Below are 19,135 nucleotides of genomic sequence, written 5' to 3'. Positions count from 1 at the left end.
AAATAAAAAGCTTCCCTTCCTCTAATTCCTCCAATGTAATTCCACCCCAATCTGCCAAAGAAGCAGAATTTAAATCTCCTTACATCTGCAGCCAAGAAAAGCACTAGCTAAGTATTTATAAATAGAAAGCTACAGGTGGAAATCAAAGGGAGTGGAGATATTTATCAGCAATAAGTATAGTAGGAAGCTAGAAGCTTGTACAGATGACTGATAGGAAAGCACCCTTAATTCTACTCTGGTCAAATTACTGCTTTGGGGCTAGTATGAATACAATAATAATCACCAAAAGTGATAAGAACCTGAAGTAGTCAGGGGCCAGTCTATTGAGTCTATACTAAAATCAGTCAAGCTCACAATAAAATGCATCATAAACTATCAGAAGAGAGATGATTAGGCGATCCAAGTGGTCCTTGATGAAAAGAACTAGATACACCTATGATGCTCTGCTACCTTGCATATGTACTGACCCAATAGAAATACTAACTATTGTTAGATTTGTTCATGGTTCAATAGTTACTTTGTTATGTAACTCATTTTAACTTGCTTTTGTATTTGTTTTGTTTGAAACATAACCTTGGTCTGATCTAAAGATCATAGAAATCTGTTGTGTCTGCCTCCCAGGTGTTGATATTAAAGGTGTATGCCTCCAGATTTTGTTTCAGTTGCTTTTAACTCTCAACTTGACAAATTCTAGAGTTTTTTGAAAAGGGACTTAAAACAAAGCATTCCCAGGTTCAGAGTGACCTGGGAGTATGTCTGTGGGGACTGTCTTAATTATTAGTTGAATATTAAGTATTAATATCAGTTAGCAATATTCCCTGGCTGAGTAGTCCTGGACTGTGAGCCAACAAGTAGCATTCACTAAGTCAAGATTGCTGCTCTGAGAGAGCTTAATACTAATACAACACAATAGACAGAAAGACTGGAGTTCAGTATGTTCTAATTATTGCTATTGTCAAATTTTCACAATGGCTTCAACCATATCTGCAAATCCCATGTCAAACTTAGGGACCAGGTCTCTCCCTTTACCTTATGTTACCCAACGCCTTTGTCCTGACAATGAGCATGTGGGAAGATCAGGGAATCTCCACCAACATTCAGTACTACTGACAACCCTTTCAAAGTAGAAGGAAACCTTAAAATTTGGGATTCTCTCTGGTTTCTTTCTTTTTATTTTCATATGTTTATTATATATTCATGTATGTATGCGTATTTGTGTGTGTGTGTGTGTACATGTGACCCAAAACTGATATGAGATGTCTGTCTAGATCAATGTAAACTTTGCTTGTAGAGACAGGGCTTCCTAATTGAACACGGACCTTTTCCCCTGTTGCTAATCTAACTATTCAGCTAACTAACTATTTAGCTTGTCCAAGAATCATGCTTCTCTGTCTCCCTAGTGCTGAGATTACAGGTGCTCACCACAGAATATCTTATTTTGTGTAGATTCTGAAGACTTAGACTTCTGATCACACACTGGAATGGCAAGTATTTTACCCACTGAGCTATATCTGCAGCCCCACAAGCCACTTTTAGTGTTAGTTTGCTTCCCCTCTTTTTAAAAAAATAGTTTAGTTTTTTCATAGAATATATTCTGATTGTTGTTCTCCATGGTAGTTTGAATGTAATTGGCCCTCATAAGCCCATCAGGTGTTGACACTGTTAGGAGGTGTGGCTTTGTTAGAGTAGGTATGTATGTGTTGGAGGAAGTGCATTACTGTGGGGTGGGCTTTGAGATCTCATGTATGCTCAAGCTATTCTGAGCATTTCAGTTCACTTCCGGCTGCTGATGGTATCAAGATGTAGCTCATTTCCACCCTTTGTGTTGCCATGGCAAGTGGCTCAGCTTATTATTGCTTTAATGGGGGAGGAGTTTTTTAATTATTGCTTCTGTTGGGGAGGAGTTTTTAGAATAGAAGAAGAAACATGGACAAGTTAAAAGTATAATAGGATTATTAGAGTAGAAACAGAACAATAAAGAGCACTTGAAGAGCACTAGCCTGTCTTGGTGAAATTATTGTAGAAATCCTCTAGTTATTATAGAAATCCTCTAAATACTCTTCACTTCTGAGAAACATTTCTCCTTTAGGACATTTGGTAGGGACTGGAACCTGTCTTTTAGCCTTTACAGCCTGTAGTTTTTTGTCTGAGGGTAAGACCCTTTGAAACTTCCCCCTTTTATCTTAACATGTCCATTGGTATTACTGTTTTTCAAGTCTTATAGTTGTCTATACTACTTATATTTAAATACTCTCATATCCTATTCTATCTTGTGTCCTAAACTTTACATCATTATTAGCCTGGCTTTTGTATTCTACTATGTCTCTATTCTTTAAAAAGATAATTTGAACTCTGGTACATATTGAAAATAAAAAAACAGAAAAAATCAAAACGTTCAAAGCACAGTTTCTAGCATCAAAAGATTAACATTCTACTAGAGAAGACAGGCAGAAAGTCAAGAAAATCAATTCTTGTACAGTGTAGAAATGACAGTGTTAAGAGAAAAAAATGAGATATAATTGATGACTTTGCATTAAAATTAATGCTGTTGACATTATAGAAAATTTATCTAAGCATTCATTGCTTCTGAAAAACAGGACATGTGCAGAAACCCTGTTCTCTTTTTCACTATGCTGCACTTACACGTACCAAAGCTCTGTTGCCAAATCTCCATCTAAAAACTTGCTTCCTTATTTATACATGTTTATATGTATGTATTTAAGTACCATGTTAAGCCTTCTCCTCTCATATGGCTAAATAAAATTTTGTAGTTTGGGTCACAGTGCAATCTATTTTCCTTAAATGAAACACTAAGGCAGTGTGTCCCAATTAAAGATTGGTTTCTGTTTCATATGCTCTTTCCAGTTTTTTCTATATCTAACAATGTGTGATTCCAGTTATTAATATGGCTTCATTAATTAAAAAACAGAAGTGGCTATGCACTATCAAGACAGTGTTCAATCTTCAGAGAATCCTGCCAACAAGAAGTTTAAAAATATTTGAAAAACAAGTTTCAATACTTCTACTTTTAGTCATTGTTTTGCACTGTATCTTGTTTCCAACACAGTTCATCTAGGGAGATTAGTCTTAAGTGTATGTCTTCCTGCATCCAGTCTTCTGGAAGTGCCTCTGACCACAGAGCATGAGGCAATCCATGCCCTCTTAACCAAGGCTCAGCTGCACGTCTGGCTTGTTTCTCTTCTAGACAGCATGTGCTTGGCATCACACTTTCATTCAGGTTCCAGAAGTACTTCATTCTCAACACAGGACTCTTTCCCTCCTGTCTCCATGTTGATCCTCTCATGCTGTGTGAATGTGTCCACATGAAATTACTTTTTTTCCAATCATTTACAATATGCTCTTTTTTGAGTATATCTCTGAAGCATCTGCCATTATGTCTCTGTCTTCCGTGTTATAGAAATAAATGTTACATATTTCAGTCACAGTGCTAAAGATTTCATCTAACCAAACAGCTTTTTCTTTCCCTCTTTGAATAAATGTCAACATTTTTCATTCTTTGTCTCTGTTCCCTGTATACCCAACAGTCTTCTCATGAATAAGTTCAATGTATTGATATCAGCAGTCTTTTGTGTCATTTGTCTTAGGCTGATTCAGCATTTTCATTTTATTAGCAATTCTGTTATTTTGTAAGCAAGTCATTAATGTAAATGACTTAAAAGTTTACATTAGCAGGACTTGTTTTCTTCAGTAAGTTTCTTCAAAGTCTCCAAGCTTCAATATTCAAAGGAATTAATGTAAGTTAAAGTTAGAAATATCAGACTGGGAGACAGTTTGATCAATAAAGTGCTTTCCTTCAAACATGGGGACTTGGATCTGAGCTCAAGCCCCAGGATCTGTGTTTAAGAAAAATCTGATGGTGGTGGTGTGTTTTCATAATCCTCAACACTGAGAAACAGAGCTAAGCAGATTCCTGATAGCCACCCAGCATATCATACTTGGTAATTTCTAGACCTGTAGACCAGTTATATAATCTGTTTGAAAAATAAGAATCATAGCCAAGGGTTTCCTCTGGACTTCAACCTGTCTTCCCAATAAGTACATGTATCACTGCATACACAAAGACAGACAGACATATACATACATGTACTAAATAACATTATAAAAACAAATGAGTAATCATTTTCATGTATAGCAACATATTCCTTTTATTATTTCACTTAGAATGTAGGCTTATAACAAATCCTTCAGGCCAATGTAACATTTCTATTGATGAGCAAATGCCCTTTGGATCAGGATGAACTACATTCCTCATGGTTTTTACTGAAAACTCTTTGCACATAAATCTAGTCCCAAAATGCCACCACTAGATAAGCCATCTGTTATCTCTAAACTGTGCTTAAAAATCTGGATGAAAGAATGCTGACTATTGACTAAAAATACGTAATTAAAGTTCTGCTCAGCAAATAGAAAATCTAATATAAGGAAGCTGCTATCATTTTTCTCTAGAAATCATCCTCTTGATTTAACAAGTAATTCCTTTCTGCTCTCATAAAAGTAAATATTATTGAACTTACTTACATGATTTAACATTGAATAAATAATCATTACACACGCCTAAATTGGAAGGAAGCTGTTGTTCTAGATTTATTTAGTTCCTATGGGTTAGGAAAAATGAGAAATTTTGTGTGTCTAGGAAGTGTTGACAAATTCTGTGGTTTGATACCCCTCCTCCAACTGCTTTTGGTTTTGTGGGGTCCCCACATCTGTTGTAGGAACACTGCCAATAGGTCATATTTAACATATTCATGTGAAGGCAGACGTTAAAAAGAAATATCACATTAGCTCAGAATTGAGTACAGTAAAGGGTTATTTATTTAGAGGTAGACTCACAGATCACAGTCCTCTGAATGAATGGAAAAACAGGAAACAAATGCAGCAACATAAGAGAGAGAGCACATGTTAATCAGCATTTAAAGAACGAGGTCACGCCCAAGCGGGCTGGTATACTAAAGGCTATTGGCTGAAGGAGTTCCTACAGCACCTCCCCTTTTGTTTACATTGCAAAGTTCTAAGCCTAATACAAAATGATACAGCATAAGAACAAACGTCAAGTATAAAAGTAAGAATACAAGCAGCATAAGCAATATCAAGTAAGAAACATATGACAAATGTTTCAATAATTATCCTATCCTAGAGTATCTAAGTCTTGTATTATAAATAACTTGGCCAAGTCATCTAATCTTCAACCCAATCAAAGACCTGAGAAGGGAATTAATATTACTTGAGTAAGCAGGAAGTATATTCAAATAGCTTCTAAAATGTGCAAAAAATGACACAGACAACTGGCTAGCTGGGCAATCACCCAAATTCTCATTTGCAACATTAGAGCAACCAACTTTGGCTAAGGCCTAGAGTATCTGACAGACCAGGAAATTTTTCAAAACTGTCTTACCCCGTCTCGGCAAGATTTGACAGTCTTTTTCTTGTGTCTTGCTTGTCCTGTCTGAATATCATGTATTTTGTCAGAGGTTGATGCATGGGCAGCTCCTTGCCCAAAGGCCAGTTTTACCTAGAAGAAAACAAGCTCCAAGTAGAGTGTCTTCAGTGCTCAACATTCTCTTAGGAGTAGATCTGTGGTGCCAGGAGCAATCGTGCCTCATCTCAACAGAACTCTAAGTTATTTAAATACCCTATTCTACAGTTCTTTGAAGTGGTTGATGATTACCTATCTATGCAGAATATAATCTCTATGTATCTAAAGCACCTGATTAGTCTAACTATGACAAATATGGATGACTATTGACCTATAATTCTTAATACCTATATAACTTAAAGACTAAGACTTCATATTATTATACTAGAAAATCTTTAAACAACTGTGCAACAAATGAGGACACTGACCTCAAAATGTAAACAATGTATAACTATCTTGATCAGAGTTCAAAATGCATAATGCAATATAATAAACATATACTAAATTGTATCAATAAACAAAATGTCTTAAGAAGAGGTAGAAGCATGCATGCATATAATAGTATGAAATAACTTTGCCTAGGTGTACAAATATTGTAGACAAACATAGGAACATATTCAATATAATCTGAATTTGTATCAATATACAAGATACTATACCAATGTAAATTGCTATAAATAATAGCTCACAAGTTTTCACTCTATTACTCACTAATATAATTAGTGTAAGTTCACACTAATTTATCCATTATTCCATTCAATTTCTCTCTTTTTTTCAAAGATGATTCCTGAGTCTAGGAAATTTCCACACCAATCTTTAACCATATAATAATTATAATCAGCCCCTAACTGATGTCCCTAACCCTGAAGACAAACTTTGTTGGGAGAGGGATGTCATCTTCTAAAATTACTTCCAACTCTCATGGGGTTGATGTTCTTTTTATGGTATCCCATGAAAGTAAAATAATGATTAAGTTCCAAGATTACTGTCTGGTATATTTGCAAATAGTTTCTGAGTATTTGGTAGGATTTTTCTGAGGATCCTATTTTAAATTCTGACCAGAACATTCTAAAAAGTTGCACCATTTCAGCTAACCAGGTTGGAAAAAATCTTGAGCAGCTGGCACCCAAAACAGGTCTTATAGTAGTGCTGTCAGCATCATAGAGTCATATCACCCAGGTGGAGTTGTTGTGGAGCCCCATCTTCTTCTTGGACACTTCAAAGACTAATGCAAGAAAATTCATCATTCATTGTGGAAAAGTTAAACATTATTTAACTTAACTTTTAATTATTAAAAGTTAAACATTATTGAATATAGACATATATTCAATGAAAGGTATTCTAGAGACATAAATAAATATGAAGAAAACTAAAATTTCTCATAATTTTTTTCCTTTTGCTGTCCCATACCAAATGGCTCCTTACATGAGACAGAAACTCTGAATTTTTCTTTTAATAACATGCTTGGACTTAGAGAAGGACAGAGCCATTGTTCAACTCCAAAGTCAGCTTTGATTTTTTTAAGGGAGTCATAACTATTATTATAGTAGGCAGCATATATGTGTGTGTGTGTGTGTGTGTGTGTGTGTGTGTGTGTGTGTGTGTATTCAGTGATCCTTACCCCCACATACCTGTCATCATAAGTCATAATTCTCCTTGCGTGGTGATCCTATCTGGGTAATTATCTTTTCCTCTTTAGGCATCTAGATTCCAGGGTCTCTTGACTTTTTGACGATGAGTATTTTTCTGCAAAGACAAGTACAGAACACTGTCCCCACCACTATGAAGTTTCCTTACCACCTGTATAGTTGTCACCTCTGTGGGTGAGCTGTCATTTCTCTTTCTCAAGATGTTTCTCTTTTTCAAAATGAATCTTCATCAATTTTGATGGTATCCATAGCTTTTCCTCTCCTGTGGAAACAAGAGCAAAATCCCTTCCCCAACATAGCATATCACCTGATTTACATTGTGAGGTAAACATATCGATTAATTACAACAGCTGATTTAATTTAGAAGTTTTTCTATTATCCAATGTCGCTCTGCTGCTGCTGTTGCTCTTTTCTCAGTAGCATTAAGAAAATTCAAGGTTAATAAAGTATTATTCAATCAATTTCTGGGGGTATTTCCATTCTTTTCTGTTTATTTGATGTATCCATTATAGCTCAATTTGATGTTTCCATAGCTGCCTGACATGCAGGATTAAATTTACATGTACTCTTAGTTTTGGTCTTTGATCTTTTGAGCTTTTTAGTGCAGTCTATCAAGTAGGTGTGAAATTGAGATCAACATGGGGTACCAGATGAAGATCAATGTTAAAAAGAAATCCACATTAGCTCAGAATTTAGTATAATAAAGGCTTATTTATTTAGGGGTAGACTCATAGATCACAGACCTCTGCACACATGGGGAAACAGGAACCGAATCTATCAGCTGGAAGAGAGAGAGAGCATACACACTTTTTGTATAAGAGGCCATGCCAAGTGTACTCATAACTTAAAGGCTACTGGCTGAAAAAGTTCCTACAGCATTCTTCTTGTACAGAGATTCTGGAAATATTTAATACTTTTTTCACTGTGATCATGAGAAAAAAGACAAAACATTAAGACAAAACCCCATTTTTCTTCTTCTCTAGTCTAAGAGCCAAAGATCTGGGTATTAGTTATCCATTTCTTCAGTGAAATAGAGTGAAACCCTGATTTTTCACTAAATATTTGCTGATACCCACATTTCTCTTTACAACTTTAAATTCAGTACTTTTCTCAAATGGTGTATCTCTTTATTATCTTTTTTCCATACTGTGTATTAACTTATGGCCTCTCTCACACATACAGGACAAGCAACACCACTTAATTATTTCTCCCATTCTCCACTTTTTCTTTCCTTAAACGTTAGCTTTTGTGATAGGATCTAGATATTGATGTGTTGACCAGGATGGCTTTGAACTCACTATGTGGAATAGACAAGCCTTGAGCTCCTAATTCACATTCTTTTTGCTGAATCTTCAAATCACTCTGATTACAAGTCAGTATCGTAATGCCCAAACTTTTCACGAGCATTTTTCATCTTTCTCTCTTAATTTTACCTGAATTGGAAAATTGTTTATTTGTCCATCTAATAAGCTTTAGTAGTGTTAGACATAATTTATTCTAACTACTCAAAAGCTATTTATTTATCCAAATTTCACAAATAGCAGACATACACTATTGGAATATATCCATCTCAGATTTGATAGACAATTCAGTATTCTTTTAAACTGAAATATTGACTTACCTAAGCTAAAGAATGCTTGGGAATTAAAAGGGCTAAAGAGATTTGAACTTGTGAAAACAAAGAAAGGCTTTGGTTATTATTTTATTTATTTTTTTATTGGGGAGCCTGTATGTTACCTTATGTTTGTACCTTGTTGATAGCAGCTATCTTTGCTATTCACAACATGATCTAGGAAAACAACAGTAATGCCTTTACTCAATTATCTCAGAAGAAAGCTTTCTTCTTGTCCTGACCTGGCGGCTATGTTTACCAATGTTGAAATACGGATCGGCGGGCTGTGTCCCGCCACCCGGCTAGCTTTACCCAAAATAATTACACGGAAACTGTATTCTTTTAAACACTGCCTGACCCATTAGTTTCAGTTTCTTATTGGCTAGCTTTTACATATTGATCTAACCCATTTCTATTAATCTGTGTAGCCCACGAGCTGGCTTACCAGGAATGATCTTAACCTGCATCTGTCTGGAGTGGGAGAACCATGGCGACTCCCTGACTCAGCTTCTTTCTCCCAGCCTTCCGTTTCTATTTACTCCGCCTACCTAAGGGTTGGCCTATCAAATGGGTCTAGGCAGTTTCTTTATTAATAAGAAATCACTCCCACATCATACCAAGATGTTAAATGTTTTGGGAAAGAATGCTTGGAAACCTCTGCATTTAATAGAGTTGATTTTTCTTCCACAAATAAATCAGAAGAGCTCTACTAAAGAATTTGTGTGTCCATTTCAACACTGTATAAGAGAAAGTGTTACATTCTTTAATCTTGTTCTACCTAAAATAATGCAAAGGAAGCAGAAGAACAAAAGTCAGTCCCACTTGGGTACTTAGTAGGTAAGCACATGAAGAGAGGATTAAGAATTATATACCTAGTTTTAATTTAGATATTAGTAACATAAAGAAGACATAGCTAGATATATTACTGTTTTATTATAAGAAAAAGGTGAGGGGAATATATATATCTGTGAGATGATGGGATAGTGAGAACAAAGTTTAACTGTTCTGGAGACTAGGATCCATTGAACATAAAAAAAATACATGCTCCTTCTTCTTCTCCTTCTCCTCCTCCTTCTTTTTTTACTTTTTAATTGCTTTTATCTTATTTTGAGATTATAATATAATTATATTATTCCTCTGTCATTTACTTACTCCATACCTTTCTAAATACTCTTCCTTGCTCTTTTACAAACTCATTGACCATTTTCATTAATTATTGTTATATAATGTATATAAATATATACATATTCTAAATATAACTTGAACAGTCTGTATTTTATTTTTTGCATGTTTTCAGAGCTGATCATTTGGTAGTGAATTTATCTTCTACTCTTGCACTCTTTCGTGGAAAAGACGATTCATCTACTTTCAGAATTCACTGGTTACCTATAGTATTTTGTGTACCCCAGAGGTCTTGTGAGTTTTCCTGTGTCTACTTGGCATGTCTATTGTTGTCCCTGTACAGCTCTTGTTTAGACAGTCATAGTGGTGACAATGATCTGTCTAGTTTATGATATTTCTAGGAGACACAGTTTCACAGTGAACTCCCTGATTCTCTGCCTGATATTTTTTTTTTTTGCTCCTGTTCCATAATGTTCCTTAAATCTTAGATATGGGAGTTGGTTTGTAGATGTACCTATTAGATGTTGGGTTCCATGACTTGATTTTGGTAGGCTGTGATTTTCTGTAGTGGTTGCTATGTTGTAAAGAGATGTTTCTTTGATGAGATGTAAGGGACTATATTTATCTCTAGGTATAATGTTAGAGATTATGCTGGTTTAGTAAAGTATCAATTTCAGCTTATCTAATATCCATGAAATTACTAGCACTGATTGCTTGGGTGGGTTTTAAGTACCAGGTGTGGTCTCCTTCTTGTCGAGAGGGTCTTAGTCCAATTAGAGAACTTTGGTTACTGCTAAAATAAATTTGCCACTACTGCACCCTTAGAATTATTGGGCTAGTTGTTGTTCATAAATGTCATAACTGAGTAAGACTATTAGTTTTATCCATCCTTTGCAAGATTGCATGGTGCCTTCTTGCACCATGAAAACTAGTTTTTATAGAGATGTTATTCTAGTCGTTTCCAGCTAAGGAAAATGCCAAACAAATTTAAAATATGTGGTTATTAAATTTGAAGATAAAATCATAGTTGTGACCCTTTTGAACTTCTAATATTATCACAAAGGAGTCACAAAAGTAGAATTGCAATAGTTAATAAAAATAAAAAGAGGAAGGTAATCAGAAGAAAGGGTGTGCTAAAAGAACAGTGGCTTGAACTTGACTCAAGTCCATGATGTGGGATGCCTCAAGAATGCTGTGAATATGTTTTATTACCATTGGTTAACAAAGATGTTGCTTTGGCCTATGGCAGGATGGAATAGAGCTAGACAGAAAAACTAAACTGAATGCAGGGAGAAAGAGTCATGTGGCTGCTAAAGGAGAAAGATGCCAGAACCTTACCAGTAGTCCACAGCCTTATGGCAACTCATAGATTAATAGAAATGGGTTAATTTAAGATGTAAGAGCTAGCTAGAAATATGCCTGAGCTACCAACCAAACACTGTTGTCATTAATATAGTTTTGTGTAATTATTCAGGTCTGGATGGCTAGGAAATCAATATGCAGTCTCCATTTGCAAGTCCAAGTTAAGAATATACAATGACATCATAATGAAACTGTTCATACTGTACAATGATGAAGAGCAACATGTAATTACAATGTTTCAATGAATTAGGAGCAGAAAGCAGAATATCACCAGAGTTCTATGTAGATTATACATACATATATGTGTGTATACAAAATACTAGCTGCTCTTAAACCTACTTTCAGTTAAATATTTTTTCAATCTGTCGATTTTCACTTTAAAAATCTCTTCATTAACTGAATGTGTTCAGATTTTAAATCTCATTCAACTGTAAAGAAATTTCTTTTTTGCAACAAATAACAAATTCCCTATTGTTTAGTTGATTAGTAAGGGAAAGCCTACTTTATGTTTATACTGCCACTCCTGATAGACAAGGCTTCTGCTGTCTATAAATATGAAGTATCCTCATTCCATGTGACTGATGGATGTGTTTTCCGTATTTTTACCCCTTACTTGCTTTCATCAGTCATGAATCAGTCATGGACGCCTTCCCTTTATCCAAAGACTGTCAGTCCAGCCATCTGCTTAGGTGACACAGGTTTTTGGCTGTGTGTACTGGAAAGACTGCTCTCTCTTTGACAGGAGCAGCTGTCAGAACACAAAAAAGACCATTTGCACCTGTCTTATTGAGTCCTTATAAGCCTGAAAGCAAAGCAGGTCTGCAATTTATTTATTTATTTATTTATTTTTATTGAGAAAAGGAGAAAAAAAACAAGTTTACACCTCCTCCCAGCCTCCCATTTCCCTCCCCCTCCTCCCACCCTTCTCCCCCTCCTCCCACCCTTCTCCCCCTCCCCCCACTCTTTTCCCCTTCCCTCTCCAGTCCAAAGAGCAGTCAGGGTTTTCTGCCCTGTGGTAAGTCCTAGGTCCTTCCCCCTCCGTCCATATCTAGGAAGGTGAACTAACTGGCTAGGCTCCCACCAAGCCAGCACAGTAAGCAGGATCAAAACCCCGTGCCATTGTCCTTTGCGGAAACAGTGCAGGGTTTGCTGTGGAAATGTGGGGAGTGGAGGCCCCATCTCTCACCAAATCATTCTGATCAGAACTGTGGCCAGGAAAGTGGAAGGCCTTAGATTTAATAGAATTGTACCTTTGTTATTTCCTTATATATAGTAAAAATTAGTGCAAATTTAAATGAAGAGATTGGGCCAAAGGACAGTATCAGCTTCTAAGTCCATTTTTACTTCCTTCACTTTACCTTAGTGTCTGAATTTGCTACAGTTTTAGGCAATCCCTTACAGTCATTAAACTGAGATTTTATTCTCCACACCTGCTCCTTACAATGTAACTTAGCCTAATAGATTAACTAGCATGCAATTGTTAAGTGTACTAATCAGCCATGAACTAGTATAAGTGACTTCTTTTTCATGAGAATAGAAAGATAAAAATGCTTATGAACAATGAAAAGAAATATGATCTGAACCTAGCATGCAATAAGGATTTTTACTGTATGGAGGAAATCAATTGAGTGTTTCTTTCTGTACCTTTTGAATGAAAACTTTTTTTTCTGAGAAGATATACCATAAAAAAGTTCTTATTAAATATAAATATAAAACATTTAAATATTCATATTTTTAAATGTTATTTTTGCAAAAATTTTTGTTGCTTAACATGAGTTCACAATATATATGTGGGAGTTGCAACTTTTATTAATTATTATTATATAATTATCCATTTATTTATTTGTATGTGATATGGGAGCAGTGTGCTTGTTCCTCCTTGAGTGCTCATCATGCCTTCCCATACATGATATACTGTGTGTTCAAACCATAAACTGAAATAAACCATTCTCTCTTAGATTGCTTCTTGTCATATACTTAATTTGCTCAATGAAATGAGAAGGGTAACTAATACCTTCAATTCATTCAATTCAGATGAATGAATATACCTATAAGACAAGTTAATATAAATGTACGATTTTATTTTACATCATGTTTCAGAAGTAGTAAATGGTAAGCTGTTTTCATTTTACATCACTGAATATTGGTTAACAAACCCTCTGTTGTGCTCGCTTTGGCAGCACAGATACTAAACGTGGAATGATACAGAGAAGATTAGCATGGCCCCTGCACAATTCGTGAAGTGTTTCATATTTTTTTTAAAAAAACCCTGTTATCTGAATCGGTTAATCGCTTTATGTGATACTAAAAGTGATAATTTCTGTTATTTGCACACTGTTTTCTTATTTTTAGAAGATCACTTGAACTATTTTCTAAGATCTCTCAATTCATATGTCACCCAAGAATATCAAGTGACCTGTGGTAAGAATACAGAATGAACATTTTAAGATTATTATTTTGTTTGTAAAGAATATGTTGCTCCAACTATGTGAAGAACATTATGTTTGTAACTTAAACTTGAGAAAAAGATTTATAGGGAATAAGAACCTCCGTGCAATACTCTCTAATACTTTTATAGTTTACATTAGTCTGTATTTCACATTATGACGTGTTACTATATGCTATAGATTTTGTTTTGTCTGAGGGTATTTTCAGAAGAATGCTTTGTAAGTTAAAATATAGAAAAGAACAAATTTCTTTTCTAAAATTAGGGGGAAAGTTTTCTGATTGATTTGGTTTTATTTTACAGATTTGTGCCTTGTAGATAAAGAGATAAGAAGAAATATGTTGCAGTATCATGATTTCATTTAATAGATATTTATTTTATACATTATATTGATTCAAAAACTAGTCATAGCAAAAGGTTAAACCTTTCCTTGGACAATTAATAGCTCCTAAAATGTAACCTTGTAGACATTGTGGTTTCAGACAACATGAGGAAGGTAATCTCTTTTTTCATATTTGAGGACTCCAAAATCTATATCAGGAAATACACAATTGAGTATATATAATTGGAGCACCAAGCCTTATCACCTATATTTAAACAAAGTAGTTAAGAAGTAAGAGGATTTGTTTTTCTATCTAAGCTATTGTATTTGAAAAAGTGGAAGATGGGAGATAATATTGGACATAGCTCCTCAGTTCAGGGACATGTAACAAGATACATAAGATATACTTCAATTATCAGAGTGCAAATTGCATTTCCAAATTTGTGGTAGACAATGAGAGCTAGACTTAGAGAACAAAGAGGTCACTACAAATGAAGCAAATCATGTGAGGAAAACCTTATGTGAGAGAAAAAGTTTCATTCTTTGTCTAGAAATGTAGATGGAGCCCCTGAAAGAAAAAGGAAAGAAAATTAAACAGAACAGTTGGTTCAGAGCCAAGTGTGGAAAGCAAGATTCTTAAGCACAGGAGGAGCGTCCTGTGCTTGTCTCCACTCGATGAAATCCTAGCACTGCTTTGAGTCATCAGGAGGACTTTGCTTACTTGTTTGTTTGTCTCAAGAACCCAGACAGTAAACTAAAACAAAACAAAACAAGATTAGAACTTGACTTTTTAAAAGTTATAAAAAAATAAAGTGACAATTTTCTTCTAAATGATGAAATTTTAAAGGCAGTTCAGGATATTAGAGGCAACAATTTCAGATTAAAAACCAGGAAAGCATCTCCTTAAAGATTGGCACTGTAAGTAGTTTGCTTAAAATGAGCAATTCAAAAAATTATAAAAACACAACTTTATCATTTATAAACTAAGCATTTCTATTTCCCATTATAACATGCTCTATTTATTTGGTAAATGGTTTTCAAAGTCTTTTCTTTAAAGTAAATGAATTATGCATGAATTTAGTGTATAAAGATTTTTTTTCTGTCCATGCTGTGAAGATACTAAATATCCAAAGAATTTTAAAGTGTAATTTTGTGAAAAATATGAAAAATGTTTTTGAGTATTTAATATTGAGGTCAAGAAAATTATTTATGTTATAACTAATTTATACCTTTTCTTCTGTGTGTCTGAGAGCAATACTTTTTAACTATTTTTCTTCTATTTTAAAAAATACAATAAAATTGCATCATTATTTATCCCTTCTTTTTCCTTCCTCATCTAAAGCCAGCCATATATAATTCTTTGGTCTCTTTCAAATTCATAGCCTCTATTTGTCAGTCATTGTTTTTACATTAATATATGTATGCATATGTTCCTAAATATAACCTAATTAGTCTTCATAACATAACCGTTTTGTATGTTTTCAGTGATGACCATTTAGTGTTAGATAACAAATGGGTATACTTTCCCTGATAAAGATGTTTCCTGCTCCCAGCATTTCTTAGTTCCTATATTTTTTTGTGTGGGGTTGTGGTCTTGTCTTTCCCGTGTCCATTTTGGCATGTTCATTGGAGTTGTCCTTGATCAACTCATTTAGGAAATCATGTTGGTGAAACTTTATGGATGAGGCTTCTAACATTTATAGGAGAGATACAATTTTACAACAAATATCCTTGGAGCTCTAGCTGTTAAAATTTTTCTGCCCACTCTTCCACCATGTACCCTGAACCTTAAGTGCACAGGAGTTGTTTTGTACATGTATCCATTGTGACTGAACTCCATAATTCTTTATTTTTATCAGTTATAATTCTCTGTATTTTTCCTCTTTTCTCTTTCATAGGGTTCTATTTATTATTAATCTTAGTGCCTGTGCTAGCATATGTTCTGTTTAGAATGTCATTTATTGTGTCAATTAGTTAAAGGATACTCCTCCTTTAGGCTCGCTTCTATGAGGTTGAGTGTTGATATCTTTAACCATTTGAAATTGAGTTTTGTTGTAAATGTGCATAGGTACACTTACTATTTGTTTTGAATTATATGAGAAATTTTATGGACTAATGAATTACTAATTCCACAACCAAGCAATGATTATATAATTCAAGTTAGACTGGCTTAGAATTTTCAGGAATTTTAAATATACTTTAAAACATTGTTTCAAGATATCTCAATTTTATTTATAAAAATTTTTCTTCATAAGCTGAAGGTGTCCTATTTTCTCAGCTGTCTTAAGAGCAATTTTTGCTATTAACCTTCTAAAACCCAAGGGAAGCTACTCAATTTTCAATTAATCTTCTGGGTGTATTTCTCTTTCAATAGAGGAGTAATTGTTCTACCAGTTATCTAACCACATCATCATTATATTGATCAAAAATTGAAGTGCCTGCATGAAAAAAGAAAAATAAAACACAGGTTTCACAATAATAATTCACTCTAAGTCATCAGGGAAAGACAGAGTCTTCACTGAGTGGCAACAGACGATACAAATGAAAAGTGGGAAATTAAGAGTCCCATATCACACCTACATTTAAGAGTAAAACATGGGACTTGTGGAGCTTATATAAAAACCTACAAGTAGCCAGGGAATATATGACGAAAGTACCCAGGGTGACCAAAATAGGAGCTATAGGAGATGTGGGAATATACTTCTTGATTACAGTTAACATCCATTTACCTGTGAATTTAATGATTATACCTTTTTAATGGGTGAGTAATAGGCAATTGTATAAATGTGCCACATTTTATTTATCCATCCATTAGCGGATGTTTAATATATTTCCAATATTTGTTTATAATGACTAGACCAGCAGCAAACATGGTTTAGAATGTGCTTTGTTGTAGGATAAAGTGCCCTTTAGGTATGTGCCCAAGAATGGTATTAATGATTCCTGAAGTATATTCCCAGCTTCCTAAGGAGCTGGCACACTAATTTTCATAGTGACTGTACTAGTGTTCAGTTTCACCAGCATTAGATAAGTATTCCCTTTACTCTGCATCCTTCCCAACATGAAGAGGTTCAATTTTGATTACTCATATCAGTGCCTGCTAATGTTCTGTTCAGGTTGTTTTTTCTTGTTTCAATGAGTTCAAGACTATTCCTCATTATCTTTTCTATCAGATTTAGTGTGTCTGGGCTTGTATTGAGGTTTTTATCCATTTTGAGTTAAGCTAGGTGATAAGTTTGGATATTTGCCCTCTTATACTTGTAGACATACAGTGTTGTCTTTAGCATCATTTGGTAAAGATGCTGTTTTTCCCTCAATGAATATATTTGGCTTCTTTATTAAAACTCAGGTGACCATAATTGTGTGGCCCTATAGGTGGATTTTCAGTTCTATTCCATTGATAAATATGCCTATGTTTGTGCCAATAACGTGTTGTTTTTCCTGCTATATCTTTCTAGTATAACTTGAGATAGGGGATGGTAATTCCGCCAGCAATTTAGTTTGTTTAGTTTTTGCTTGTTTGTTTTACATTATTCATAATTGTTTTAGCTATCCTGTTTTTGTGTGTGTTTACACATTAAGCTGAAATTTTCTTTTCAATAACTATGAAGAAATGTGTTAGAAGGTTGACAGAGATTTCTTTTGATAGGATGACCATTTTTAATCTATTAATTCTAGAAATTAACAAGCATGGGAGGTCTTTCCATTTTCTAGTATATAATTAGGGTTGCTTTTATGAGCGTGGTGAAGTATTATTTACTGAGTAAGGTCAACTTATCACTGGATACACCACTAATGATAGGCTCTGTTTTTATCCAGATTGCCTTCTTGTTATAAAAATATTTTTCATAAAGAAGAAAACTATCCTTTATTAGAAGAATCATTTTCAAATATTATTTTTCCTTAAGGCATTTCTTGGCATTTCTTTTTCTTAGAGCAATTGTAGAATGTCAACTTCTCCCATATATGTAATTGTGCCTTTATTGCTATAAAGAAAGTAATTGCCATATGCAAGGCCATCAAGGTTTTTCCCTGTGGGATTCTTTGGGAGTTTCTAGGTTTGTATTATTATATTTATGTCTTTGGTCCATTTTGAGTTAATTACTGTGAAGAATGAGTCAGACCAACATTTAAAAAAGAATGCTAGAACATATTTCAATAAGATAAATATCAGTTATTTTATGACTTTTATGTAAGAATGTTTTCAGGGTCCTGGAAGTATAACTCAGAAAAGGTGTAATCTGTGACTGGGTCCCTAGAGCTTTCATTTCAGAATTATTTGCTCAGAACTTCATTTGTATTTCCCAGTCTGGCTCTCAATGTTGAATTGTTGCCCTTTGCTATTTTATTTTAGTAGGATCCATATTTTGCTTATTGGGGAAAATGGAGATTTCTAAACTCTTTTCTTGTGTTACTAGAAACTGAATGTTGACTATTTTAATAAATACTAATGCCTGCTATTATGTATATTCAGTCAAATTGCCATATCTTGCAAGTGCAGCCTAGATAATTCACTACACTCTACCACCACCCTCAGGTGGTCTTCACAAGGCAACGACATATCACTTGCACTATTTATTTGAATCTGTGGGTGGGACATATAATCTGGTAATCCATGACGAGGTAAAGTTAAGAAAGTTTTTAATTTGGAGTACAACTACTATAATAACCCCATCTAGTTTTTATCAGAAATTATTACACAAGTACACTTCTCTTTCAACATCTATGTTCTTCAGTGAGCTTAATATTTTTGTGTGGTGGTGGGAATTGGGCACTTGGGTTTCCAAATGCTATAAAGAAAGTACTCTCTACGTTGCATCTCATCTTCACTCCTCTGAATTTTAAGACAGAGATTGGGAAAAATAAAATATAATAGGACCTGGGATTATGCAAATCAGGAAAGTGGATTTCTCATGATAAAAGTTATCAATAGAAACACAAGATAAGTAAGTTCCAAGGGGCCTAGAGGAAATAAGAGCAGTAAAGAGATAACACTAAAGGAGAAATTACCACTGAGATAGGAAAAGAAATTTTGAAAATAACCTTATTTGAAACATGTGAGCAAAATTTTCTTCACATAATTTAACTTTAATTACAAATGCAGTTAAAGAAACTATCAACAATGCCTTCAGCAGGGATAGTGAGAGCAAGGCTAATTGTTAAACTTTGGGGGCTCAACAGAAACATC

The 19,135-nt window shown here is 34.4% G+C and overlaps 1 pseudogene; it reads left to right on the top strand.

Annotated features, from left to right (window-relative positions):
- Positions 1-13,343: 13,343 nt before the first annotated feature.
- LOC121440177 lies at positions 13,344-13,436 on the top strand (annotated as a pseudogene).
- The last annotated feature ends 5,699 nt before the right edge of the window (positions 13,437-19,135 follow it).

Source organism: Microtus oregoni, unplaced genomic scaffold (genome assembly GCF_018167655.1).
Source record: "Microtus oregoni isolate MIOR12 unplaced genomic scaffold, Mior012 000065F_ref0000479, whole genome shotgun sequence".
NCBI classification, from domain to species: Eukaryota; Metazoa; Chordata; class Mammalia; order Rodentia; family Cricetidae; genus Microtus; species Microtus oregoni.
The sequence above is the reverse complement of the archived record's forward strand: the minus strand, read 5'-3'. Positions and strand labels throughout refer to the sequence as shown.